This window comes from Papaver somniferum, unplaced genomic scaffold (genome assembly GCF_003573695.1).
Source record: "Papaver somniferum cultivar HN1 unplaced genomic scaffold, ASM357369v1 unplaced-scaffold_43, whole genome shotgun sequence".
Taxonomy (NCBI): domain Eukaryota; kingdom Viridiplantae; phylum Streptophyta; class Magnoliopsida; order Ranunculales; family Papaveraceae; genus Papaver; species Papaver somniferum.
The window spans coordinates 896,380-909,993 of NW_020646860.1; the positions used below are offsets into that span (position 1 = coordinate 896,380).

The 13,614-nt window shown below is 35.6% G+C and overlaps 1 long non-coding RNA gene across 1 annotated transcript; it reads left to right on the top strand.

Annotated features, from left to right (window-relative positions):
* The first annotated feature begins 10,031 nt into the window (after positions 1 to 10,031).
* LOC113342514 lies at positions 10,032 to 12,192 on the top strand. Its single transcript, XR_003356707.1, has 5 exons — positions 10,032 to 10,220; positions 10,311 to 10,386; positions 10,489 to 10,523; positions 11,015 to 11,097; positions 11,873 to 12,192. It is a non-coding gene; the product is annotated as an uncharacterized LOC113342514 (long non-coding RNA).
* The last annotated feature ends 1,422 nt before the right edge of the window (positions 12,193 to 13,614 follow it).

Here is a 13,614-nt window from a genome sequence, read left to right on the forward strand (position 1 = left end):
TGCAACATGTACCCCCTTATATGACGTACTTTAGGTCTTACATTTGCCTCTTGCGAAATTTTATTCGCGAACTAGGGTGTACGCCATAAAGGTTCGCCCCTATCTGCGAAATTTTATTCGCGTTTCTGCGAAATTTTCGCGTCTCTTTGTTTCTGCAAAATGTTCGCGTTTCTTTATTCTCTCATTCATCTTTTCATTTCTGTCATCTCTTTCATTCATTCTTTCATTTCTGTCATCTCTTTCATTCATTCTTTCATTCTCATAATATCATATCATTTGAATCAAAATAAGTATTCAAGAGAAATTCTAATACATGGTAACTCTGAAATCTTTGTAGTTGTGAAATCTTTGTAATTCTGCGATTCTATCGCGTTTTGTAAATCAAATCAAAAATATTTTTATTCTCTGCAAAAGAAATATTCTAGAGAAATATGTAAATTGAATTTTCTCAGTTTTCTGTAATTTTGAAATCTCGCAATCTTTGTAATTTTGAAATCTTTGTAATCTTGAAATCTTAGTAATCTTTGAAATCTTTGAAATATTGAAATCTTTGTAAATCAAATCAAAAATCTTTTATTTTCTGTAAAAGAAATATTCTATAAATATATATAAATGGATTTTTTTTTAATCTTGAAATATTAGTAATTTTTGAAATCTTGAAATTTTTGTCATCGTGCGATTGAATCGCTTTTTGTAAATCAAATCAAAAATCTTTTTATTCGTTCTTAGTATAAAGTAAAATGTTCAAGGAAGTGGTACTTATCTTTCATGTGAGTCACTGTTGTTATCAGAGAAGTGAATAAATGCCTTGAAATGTATGAATTTCGCGCAGCAAAAAAGAAGTGTGGGAAGTGAGATTTGAACCCTTAATATGCTTCTTGGATTTTCTCGCATCATACCAACTGTGCTAAGCCTCTTTTGCGAAATAATCAAATTCCAACTGTGTAAGAGGTAACTCTGTATAAATTTCGCATAATAAAAATAAACATGCGAAAATCAAGAATTGATCCCGCTACCTGCTGCTTGCATTCATGCCTCCTGACCAACTGTGCTAACCCTCTCTTGCGAAATAATTAAAGACTGTGCGAAGTAATCAAATATCAACTCTGCGAAATGAATATTTGCGAAGCAAAAATTATTTGGTCGCAGGGAGAATCGAACCCATGTCCTCTAGTTTGCATACTCCTTCTATGACCATCTGCACTACTTGTTGCTTGTGAAAGAAACACACAATGTTGTACTTTATTCCATTTCTTCGCCTCTAGGATTTCAAAAATGTGCGAAAAATTAAGCTTGATGAGGGATTCGAACTCGAGTCTTACAACTCACTCTAGCGAAGCTTGACCAACTGTGCTACCTCTTGTTTGCAAACTAATGAAACAATATTGCGAAACTATTCATTTTTTCGCTATCTGTAGAAAGAAGAAAACTATGCTCGCAGGGAAATTAGAACTTGCGACCTCGAACGTACATATTGTTCTCTTGACCAACTGTTCAAGAATCTCTTTGCGAAATAAACGCACGATGTTTTTCTCTTATTCTTTTATTCTCCCATGCAAATGAGAAGAAAATGAAAAGTATGTGTCTCTGCGAAATTCGAACCCGTGACCTATCGCTTACTCGCTCCAGCTCAAACCATCTGTGCGAATTTCTGTTTGTGATAGAAATTGCAACATCTGCCTCTTATCTTTTCTTCGTCCTTCCTTAACTTCTTTCACATTTTCCTTCTTCTCCTGAAGATGAGAATCTTCCACTGAAACTTCCATTTTCTCCTTAAATTTCACCACAACAACTAATTTTTTCTCTCACTCTTTCCATGTCTTTGAATTGTTGATGATGTTTACTCCCTCAAAGTGTGATTTCTTCCATAAAATTTCCATTTCTGAACCTAAATTTTGTAGATCTAGAAAAATATGAACAGTAGATAATCTTCATGAAAATTTCTTGAATCAACAAGTTACAGGAAGGATAAATCCTTTACTCGTTCCCTGTTTCTAGCGCCATTATGTAGTTGCAGGAAATCCTACAACACACCCCTTGTATTATCATGACTATGATTTCTAGATCTAAACTTATTTGATATGAAAATAAAGATAAAGATGATGAAAATAGAAAATAAGACACAAGATTTACGTGGTTCGATCAATTTGATCTACATCCACGGGGTTAGGTTTCGCTATGATCATTGAATTACATATGAATTACATTGAGACTCCATTAATGAGTATTTGGAGCTCTCTCTCTTTCTCTGGTTTTGGGGGAAGAATAAGAAGATAATAATACAAGTTTGTTTTCCCTCTCCTACCTTTCTCTTTATATAGGATGCTCCCTAGTGGATGACAGCTCATATTTCCTTTTATTTCCTATTTCCTTTTATTTCCTATTCTCCGTGCGACATTATCGCATAGCCTTTTATGAATCTCGCACACTTACAAATACTTGTGCGATATTTGGATCCTACAGTATTAAAGATTACGTGGTATATGAAAGATTATGTTGTATGAGGATGAGCATCACAAGCACGATAAGTACATTATGTTTGATGATTATAAAATTGGTGTAAACTCCAAGTCATCATTTCTTCTTTTGGAAATCTACCTTTTTAGTCAATCTTAATTGTGAATTTGGGTTGTTTCTGTTAGAGCATAGCTCGGTCTACCTCGCATGCGTTGCTATATCAAGCATGTTTGTCAATGTTAGTGATCAAAACTATGAGTCTTGATTTCTAGTCTATTATAGATAAGTCTCAGACTAGGATAGAAAAGTGTAGTTGATCTCAAGAACTTCATGGCGATTCATCATACAACGATGAAGATATACTCAAGGAACCGTGGAACTTCATCAACAAAAAAGGTATATGGAGACTTGAACTTATCTATCACTCAAAAGTTTATCTATTTTATCTCCTACTTCTTATGAGACAAAAATTCGTATATTATATAGACTGGATCATACACATTTGACATTTCGAGCTGAGTATTCACTACTTATCTTTTTCTCAAAATCGTGTGTTGGTAAAGCGTTTCTTTTTGATCAAGTTTATCTTCACCTAGTAACGAAAGTCATGAAAAATTTCAATTACTTTGAGAATTGCTCTGACGTGAAACGGTCTGTAAATAACGGCTATATAACGACCTTTGAGAATGTCTCAATGATTGGAATGAGAGTTTAGAATACATAACCATGTATTCCTTAATCCGAAGTTTTCGAACTTTGTTGATTGAGAGAAACCGGAGGAATTGGCTTTGCCAAGTCCGCGAACCCAGTTTGCGAACTCAGTCCGCGAGCTGTCGGAAATTCTTGTACCGAGAATTTCTGATGGGATTCCAAATTCGTTCGTGAAGTTGAAGTCCACGAACTCAGTCCACGAACCTAGTCCGCGAACTGGCGGAAGTCTCTTTGCCGAGATTTTCTGCTGAGTTTGGAAAACTCTGTCGGTTGCCTTAAGTCCGCGAACTTGTTTGTGAGCTTAAGTGGTTATGATATAAAGATGTGCTTTGAACATGAAACTTAAATTACTAAGGAATGCTTTATGCAAACCGTGGCTATAAAATTCATGAGGCGATTCAATCGAATCGAATCATTTTTGTTTCAATTGTGTCTTGTGTAGTTACATAAGATCTCATAGCAATTGAAAAACTCTCTAACTAGTTCATTTGAGTTAATTGAACTAGTTATGGTGAAGAAGAACTAGGTTAATATGAATTGCTCATATGGTTAACCTTTTTGAGTTACTATGTTGAACCAACATACACGTACACGTTTGGGCATGGTTTTCACAAACCCAGTAAACGTCTACCCAAGTGTGTGTGACAAGCTAAGTTTTCGATCTAACGGTTGAGAAATATTTGCTTGAATCTAAATCAGGTTTTCATCTAATGGTGAATATGGATTGCTTTGTAACTAAGGCAAAACCCTTATTTGAAGGCTATATAAAGGAGACATCTAGCATTGTGCAAAACTAATCCCCACACGTCTGTGTGATACTAGTGCGCTCACTAGAGTCGATTCTCCTTTAACCTTTGGTTTTCTTCTCTAAAACCAGGTTAACGGCTTAAAGACTTCATTGGGATTGTGAAGCCAGGACGATACTACATTTACCGTAGTTGTGTGATCTAAACTTGCATCTTCTATCGTACGAGTACAATTTATTGATTGTCTTGAGATCGTGAGAGTTCTCCGATAGGCAAGATAAAGAAGTTCGAAACATCTTCGTCTCACTGTTTGTGATTCCTCGACAAACCGCTTGCGTAGTTAAGAAGGATTTTTGAGAGTTGATTGATTAATCTAGGTTGTTCTTCGGGAATATAAGACCGGATTATCAATTGGTTCATGTTCACCTTGATTTTATATCTTAAGACGGAACAAAAACCTAGGGTTTTTCTATGGGAGACAGATTTATCCTTTGATAGACTTTTGTGTGTCAGACAGATTTGTATATTGTGAAGTCTGCAATTTTGGGTTGCAGCAACTCTTAGTTGTGGGTGAGATCAGCTAAGGGAATCAAGTGCGCAGTATCCTGCTGGGACCAGAGGCGTAGGAGTACAACTGTACCTTAAATTAGTGGGACTGATTGGAGTTCAACTGTAGTCCAGTCCGAAGTTAGCTTGTAGTAGGCTAGTGGCTGTAGCGGCTTAATACAGTGTGTATTGAATCTGGACTAGGTCCTGGGGTTTTTCTGCATTTGAGGTTTCCTCGTTAAAAAAAATTCTTGTGTCTGTGTTATTTCTTTTTCGCATTATATTTTTTATATAATTGAAAAAATACAGGTTGTGCGTTAAAGATCATCAATTGGAAATCCAACCTTTGGTTGTTGATTGATCCTTGGGTATTGGTCTTTGGTACCGTCCAAGTTATTCCTTGTATTTTATAAAGACTTTCTATTGTTTTTATCTTGAGTAAAAATCAAATCAAGAGAGAGATATTAACTCCTTGAGATACTTTAATCTAGATTGAGTCTCACTGTCTAGTTGATTCTCTAGCAAAGTACTCCGGAGTTAGTCCATACAGATTGCTAAGCAAAATATTGGGTGTTGTTGTTAGACCCCCGCTTTTTCAATTGGTATCAGAGAAGGCAAACACGTTTAAGACCTAACAAGTCCGTGTTTGTAGCGATCTGACTCTATGGACAGAGGTGCTATCTTTATTAACGTACCACCAGTCTTCGATGGCTCCAATTACTTATGGTGGAAATTGCTATGCGAGCTTTTCTTCAATCGCGTGATTTTCAATCATGGGTATATGTGGTTAATGGATATGATGCTCCCATTGTGAAAGTTGGTGATGTAAACGTTCCCAAACCTATTGGTGAATACACCGTTGTTGAGATAACTGCTGCAAAGCAAAATTCCGACGGTTTGATTTCTATCATACATGCCATTACCCCAAATCTTCAGCATCATGTGACAAACTGCACTGGATCTAAAGATGCTTGGGATATCTTAGAAACCGTATTTGAAGGCAACTCTAGTGAAAAGGATGCTAGGATTCAAAACCTTAATTCCGATTGGGAAAACCTTTGTATGGCAGATGAAGAAACATTTGATGAGTTTAATCACAAAGTGTCTGAAATTGTTAATGCATATTTTGCATTGGGTAAGACTATTCCTGAAAAGGACATTGTGATGAAAATTCTCAGATCGCTGCCATCTAGATACGAGTCTAAGAAGCATGTCATCGTTGAGGGGAATAACCTCGATAATCTTTCCAGAAAAACCTTGGTTGGAAAGCTTAAGATCTTTGACCATGAGCATAATCCAAAGTCGGTAAGGATATTGCCTTTAAAGCACAAAAGAACACTAAATTAATTGTCAAAGGTAAGAGTGTTCATGTCTCTGAGGAAGATCAGTCTGAGGATGATTTTTCGGATGAAGATCTTGACAAATCAGTCTCCTTGATCACAAGACAGTTTAGGGATCTTCTGTTGAAGAGAAGTAAACGGTTTTCAAGAGACAAACCTAAGTCATCAGACAAACCTCACGGTCGCGTACCTCCTAAAAACAGGAATGCTGACGAGGATGATGACGAGGACATGCCTTAGTGCTTTAAGTGTAAGGGTTTTGGCTATTTTGCTAACGAATGCCCAAATCGTAGAAAATACACTGGGAACAAAGGTCTAGCTGTAACACTTGATGAAATGTCTGAAACCTATGATTCCGATGAAGATAGGAAATCAAGTGTAGGGCTTATTTGTGAAAACATCGATTTGGACACTTGTAGCAATACATATATCAACCTCAATGGGTTCGGAGAAGAGGGAAACCCAATCAAGCTGGAAGATTCACTGAATCCGATAACTGGAAACCCTATCAGTGATGTTTCAGGATCAACAGTATGTCTAGCTGCTTGCACATCTCAGATGCCTGAATACTATCCAAGATTGACGTGGTCGTTTTGTTCGATGAAGGGACACGAACTATCAAGGTGTTACAAATACAAGCACCAAATAAGGCACGCCAACAAACTTCGACGAAGAGCAGATCGATTAGTAAGGATGTTGAAACTTGCTCAGAAGACCGCCGAGGTATGTAGGATCTTATCTTCGTCTAAGAAGTTGGTTTCCAGGGATAGAATAAGACCATTAGAAAAGAAAATATGTTCAAATCGTTTTGATAGACAGAGATCAGAGGATTCCTCCCATGAGGAAAAAGATGGACAAATCATTGTTCATCGCAACACAACTTGATTGTGTTGTTGGGAAAATCTTGTCTCATGTGCCTGTTCGAAAAGAGACAAGATTCAGTGTTGATCCAGGCTTCAGAAAAGTTTTTCATTCTTTTCTTAGATTTGTTATTTTTTGTCTATCAAATAAAAGAAAGGGTTATTATCGACAATTCTACTCTTTATAGGGTTTTAGAGTTGGGCGTATACGAAACTGTCAATAGGTTTCGAACCCTACATTCCTTTTTCCTTTTGACATCCTTTATAAGACTGCTTGTTGAGTTAAGGGATTCCATCACACAAATCCAGTTGTTCATAATTGTTCTCAAAGCATTATGTCGTCAGATGGAAAGGATGTCAACATGATTGTTAAGTCTTCAATCAAGGAAAAAGGAAAACCTCATGTTTCTAAGTCCCTGAAAAGAAAAATAAGTAATACAAGAAAACCCAGGGTTGTTCCTTCTAACTCTCAGAAGTTTTCCGATGTTCTTGATGAGTTAAAGAAAATAAAAAGGGAGGTTTATGAAATAAAGACGTTCGTGTCTAAATCTTTGGAAATTCAGAGGACCCTAATTCGACCTCTTCAGCCAAGACAGTTCGTGGGTATTGACACTTATCTCCGTGAACCTTATGTCCCGATGGTTGTCGATAACAAGAAGTTCGGGAATGATAAAGAATTTCTCAAAGGAATTGTTGCCTAGTATGTCTTCCTTTTTGGATTAGTTGGAAGAATAACTAGAGCTTGAATAGCGAGGATTGTGACTACACATAGCTATTTTTTGTTTTCATCTTCTTATGTTATTTTTTAGGTTTATTGGTTTTTAAATTCTAAAAATATTTGGAGGATGATATTATTGCAGTATAAATATGTTTTGAAGTATTGCAATATTTTTATGGGATATGTATTGTTTGCATCCGTGAACTTGAAGGTCCCATATTGTGTCAAAAGTAAAGTCGTTCATAAATTGATATCCGTATTGATGAAAGTACGAATGGACTTTTGACAATTACAAAAGTTATGCCTATGCAGTCATTTATTTGATGGAAAATAGGATGAAATCTTTTGTTTGACAAGGATAAAGTCTATTATGTCGTTATGCAAATAGTGATGAAAAATAGAATAGATCCTTGTATGTTATCCACGGTATTGATCTTCATTGATCCATTTTTTTATGTTTTACCGTGAAGGCTCCATTGTGTATCTTATGTTGAGCACCTTACAACTATGTCGATTAATACTGGCCTTGTTCCATGAGATGCTATATGTTGAGCATTCTGAACTAAATTAATCATCTTGATTGGTTATTTAGTTATTTGCTCTGAAAGTCTTCTTTTGTCGAGCAAAATCTTTTGACAATAAAATTGATTTCTTCGGTGATTAGTTTGGTTGTGTATTCCAATTAGATTAATTATAAATTCTCTTGTAATTAATCTAGTTGATTTTTTCATATATTCCACAAGTTCTTGTGTTGAGTATATGAACGGCTATACTAATCATGTTCTATTGGTTGATGTAGTCATATATTCCGTAAGGTTTTACTTATGTTGAGTATTTGAACGATTAAGGTGGTCATCTCCGTGTGGTTATCTTAGTCGTAGCTCCGTAAGTTTATTTATGTTGAGCACAATCAATTAAATTGATCACTTTTGTGGTTTGATTTAGTTGCGTATCCCGATTAAATTAATCATGGGTTTACTTGTGATTAATTTGGTTGAGTTTTGGATATAGAAAATCATTTCCATGGTTTTTGGTATCCAATTAAAAAATCCTTCTTTTCTTTCGAAATTAAGGTCGCTCTTGTTGTTATTTCGGGAATGACATCAAATGGGGGAGAGTTCTTTTGAACTCGTGCTTGATGGTAATATCTTGCGGGGTGTGCGGCTGTGGAATTTTGTGGGGTTATCTTGTATCTTAAAACTCCTTGATGAATGCATTTAGCTTCTGCTTTATGATTGCATCTAAATTAAGTTGGTATTTATTTTTTCTTTTAGTCTATGAAATATCTCTTGTGGAAATTTCATTATGATCCCGTTCTTTTACCTTTGCCAATTTTATTGAAAAAAGGGGGAGAAATAATGTAGTTCACACTACAAATACATATGGTTTTCGAATCATTGTGTAAGGGGGAGTGGTTTCCATGATCGAGATGGAGTATTGACTAAGGGGGAGTGATACATATCACCATAGTATTGTTGCTAAAGTCGTGATGCAATTGGACTTTGATGTTACATAATGAATCTATGACACTGTATAATAATGATCGAGAATCTCGATTTCTCTCATTGTTATAGCTACGGATCTTCAACAAAGGTGGTGCTAAACTTACAACCTTTGGGATCATTGGAGTACTTGGAAGGACGAAGATTTCAAGGAACGTTGAAGATTAGACTATGGAATACGAGCCACTAAAGTTTATCTTTTTTGTATTCCATATGTATTAATAGTTTTGTCACTAAAATTGACAAAGGGGGAGATTGTTAGAGCATAGCTCGGTCGACCTCGCATGCGCTGCTATATCAAGCATGTTTTTCAATGTTAGTGATCAAAACTATGAGTCTTGATTTCTAGTCTATTATAGCTAAGTCTCGGACTAGGATAGAAAAGTGTAGTTGAGCTCAAGAACTTCATGGTGATTCATCATACAACAACAATGATCTACTCAAGGAACCTTGGAACTTCATCAACAAAAAGGTATGTGGAGACTTGAACTTATCTGTCACTAAAAAATCTATTTATTCTATCTCCTACTTCTTATGAGACAAAAGTCGTATGCTATATAGACTAGATCATACACATTTGACATTTCGAGCTGAGTATTCACTACTTATCTTTTTCTCGAAATCGTGTGTTGGTAAAGCGTTTCGCTTTGATCAAGTTTATCTTCACCTAGTGACGAAAGTCATGAAAAGTTTCAATTACTTTGAGAATTGCTCTGACGTGAAACAGTTTGTGAATAACGGCTATATAACGTCCTCTGAGAATGTCTCAATGATTGGAATGAGAGTTTAGATTACATAACCATGTATTCCTTAATCCGAAGCACTACAATAAAGTGTGTCAATTGCCTCACTACTTCGCCACACATCCATGGATACTGTGGCACTAGGGTGGTTTTAGCCTCACTCCATGATAGGTGTTGCATTAAGTAAGACCTTTTGCCACACCTATGGATAGTTGAGGCAAAAAGTTACTCTTTTGCCTCATGCCAATTTTAACTGTTGCAATAAATCAAAATTTTGCCACATCGATGTGGCAATATCTGAAAATAATATAATTAATAAAAAGGTGAAATAATTAATAAATGAATGTATATCGAGTTTTTTTAAAAAAAGAAAAATATTGAAAATGCCCCAAAATTTGCCCACGCACCCAAATTTTTCGCATCTCCTCATAAATCACTTTCAGTTTTCTCTTAGAACCCTAGAAAACTGCTCTCATCTTCTTCAAGAAATGATCTTCTTCCAACTTAAACAAAGACTCGTTTACTCGAAGCTATACATTCTTGAATCACACAAAGAAAAGACTCAAAATCTCTAATTTTCTCACTCAGACATCAAAGGTAAACCCTAATTTATCATTTTTGAATTATCAGTATAATACGCTCCATAGATTAACCTAATATTTTTTTCTGAATCGTAATTTTACCTAGAGATCTAGACAACACTTCGGATTAATTTGGGGGGGGGGGGGGTTTTGTTTTCGTCGCTCTCCAAAGACCATAGCAGGTTAATTTTCTCATCCCCCTCTCTCTGAAATTTCAATTCCAAAACAGTTTTCTTTTTTCTTTTTTAATTTGGGTTTTTGATGTTTTTTTTTTTTTTTTGAAGGTACTTTTCTTTCTGATGGTGCAATTTGAATCAGAGTAAGTCTTAAATCCCTATGTTTTCTCTATTGGATTTGGTTTTGGTTCTCAAGTTCACTAGCATGATTTGCATTTGCCGTCAGAGATGCTTAGTCCAAATCATTGGGCATGTGATAGTTCTGTTTTTATTGAATCAAACTGATTCCAATACCAAGGTATTACGTGGAACAAAAGATAAGTGATATTAGCTTGAATTTTAAAATACACATAAGAAGAAAGCAAATTCTATATGTAGTTTTTGATCATGAAATATTAATAAATCCTGTCTTTAGATTTCGATTCACTTGTATTTTAATTTCGTTTTGAAAAATGTTCTTGTATTCTGGTTTCTTTGTTGTTCCATATCCATACGAATACGCTGGTGGACCTAATGGACGTAATTGCTTTTATCAACTTTCATATGCACAGCATCTGGACTTTGAGGAACATAATCGTATAAGAATTATTATAACCAGTGATTTCTAAGCATATTCTGTTTGGCGGTTGTCTAGGTTTCTTCTGACTGGTCTTTCAGCTTATAAAGGAAACTTTTCTGTTTTATACGCAATGCAAAATCAACACAAGGGGGAGCAAGGTCAGAACTCTAATTCCTTTAGATACTTGTAAAATGCTAAATTGTTTCATTGAATAATGCTGTTTTTGGATGCATTTTTAGATACTAACATTTCTCTCTAAGCAGTTGTTATCGTTACAGAGAGAAAGGTTTGAGGTGATACCACATATTTCCTGATACTTTTTTTCCACCATAGCATTATATTATTGTTGAAGTTGGTCACACCTTCTCTCGTATCATGATCCAACAGAGACTAGGTGGTGTATCATGATGCAACTGTAATTAACTCCATTGTGTGTGCTAACTTACTAATGCCATGTTGCATCATCTATTTTGTCTGTTTGGTCCTTCATTATGTCCTTCACGGGAGGGCCTTGAATTTCTACCCATTTCCCATATAATGTACAAGATGGGATTCTATCTGCATTGGGTGATTAAAAATTAGTAGGTTTCTAGAATTACTACAGTAGCAAGTTCATCTCATGCAAGAGATTAGCTGGTCGTTGATAGTTGTGTTCTGAATCCATAGCATCATATATGATGCCTTCCTAATTGTGCAATTGTTTAGTTGTTTCCCGATGGATTGGAAACTACACATAATACATTTTTGTGCAATTAGCAATTACATTTCAGTAGTTGACATGATAATTCTCTATCATCTCAAGCTTGATTTAATATCGATGTCTAGTTTTATGATGCTTCTCTTACATCTCAAGCTTGATTCCGCTTGACATGATAATTCTCTATCATTTCTTGATATTCTTTTTCCTTGGTGTTGTTTGTTTCATTTGATTAGCAGGAAAGAAGGACTATGAATGGACAGTTGTGATGAGATTTAGAATGGAATAGGTCTAGTTTGAAGTATGAAGTGATGCTTTTTTTTCCCTTGGTGCTGTTTGTTTAATTTGATTAGCAGGAAAGCTAGGACTAGGAATCGACGGTTGGGAAGAGATTTAGAATGGAATTTTGAAGTATGAAAAGTTTTTAAGATTTTGAGTGAGGTTTTAAAGTCGAAAATTGTGTAAATTAATTAATTGATTTTTTTCATAGGGTAAAGATGGATTCACATACTCTGCAACATGTACTTTGACATTGTAATGAAATTCGAATTTTATGTTTTAATTCGGTTTGTGCTTGAAAATCTTTATAGAAACAGTTTTGCTGCGTACATAATCACTATGTTCCATAATTTGTAATTATGTTTTCCATAATTAGGATTGCAAAATAATATTTACAGAAAATATAAATGAAAAAAAAAATCAGTAAAAGAATACCTTACCTTTTCTCCGCACCTTTATTGCCTCACCAGCAGGTATGGCAAAATATTCTTCAAATAAAATAAAATAATAAAAATAATAATTAAATATGAAAATACGATTTTGCCTCACTTTATTGCCTCACCATCCGGTGTGGCGAAAACCCATACTATAGCTGCATGGTACAAAAGGTGTGGCAATAACTTGTTGTCACACAGGTTGTTGCCACATGGTGTGTCAAAAGGTTTTGATGTGGCAAAAGGCTGTTGCCACATGAAACATGGGTTCTTGCCACATGGATGAGGTGTTGCAACACACCAATTTTCTTGTAGTGAAGTTTTCGAACTTTGTTGATTGAGAGAAACCGGAGGAATTGGCTTTGCCAAGTCCGCGAACCCAGTTTGCGAACTCAGTTCGCAAACTGTCGGAAGTTCTTGTACCGAGAATTTTTGCTGGGATTCCAAATTCGTTCGTGAAGTTCAAGTCCGCGAACCTAGTCCGCGAAATGGCGGAAGTCTCTTTGCCGAGATTTTCTGCTGAGTTTGGAAAACTCTGCCGGTTGCCTTAAGTCCGCGAACTTGTTTGTGAGCTTAAGTGGTTATGATCTAAATATGTGCTCTGAACATGAAACTTAAATTACTAAAGAATGCTTTATGCAAACCGTGGCTATAAAGTTCATGAGCCGATTCAATCGAATCGAATCATCTTTGTTTCAATTGTGTCTTGTGTAGTTACATAAGATATCATAGCAATTGAACAACTCTCTAACTAGTTCATTTGAGTCAATTGAACTAGTTATGGTGAAGAAGAACTTGGTTAATATGAATTGCTCATATGGTTAACCTTTTTGGGTTACTATGTTGAACCAACATACACGTACACGTTTGGGCATGGTTTTCACAAACCCAGTAAACGTCTACCCAAGTGTGTGTAACAAGCTAAGTTTTCGATCTAACGGTTGAGAAATATTATCTTGAATCTAAATCTGGTTTTCATCTAACGGTGAATATGGATTGATTTGTAGCTAAGGCAAAACCCTGATTTGAAGGCTATATAAAGGAGACATCTAGCATTGTGCAAAACTAATCCACACACGTCTATGTGATACTAGTGCGCTCGATAGAGTCGATTCTCCTTTAACCTTTGGTTTTCTTCTCTAAAACCAAGTTAACGACTTAAAGACTTCATTGGGATTGTCAAGCCAGACCGATACTACTTTTATCATAGTTGTGTGATCTGATCTTGCATCTTCTATCGTACGAGTACAATCTATTGATTGGCT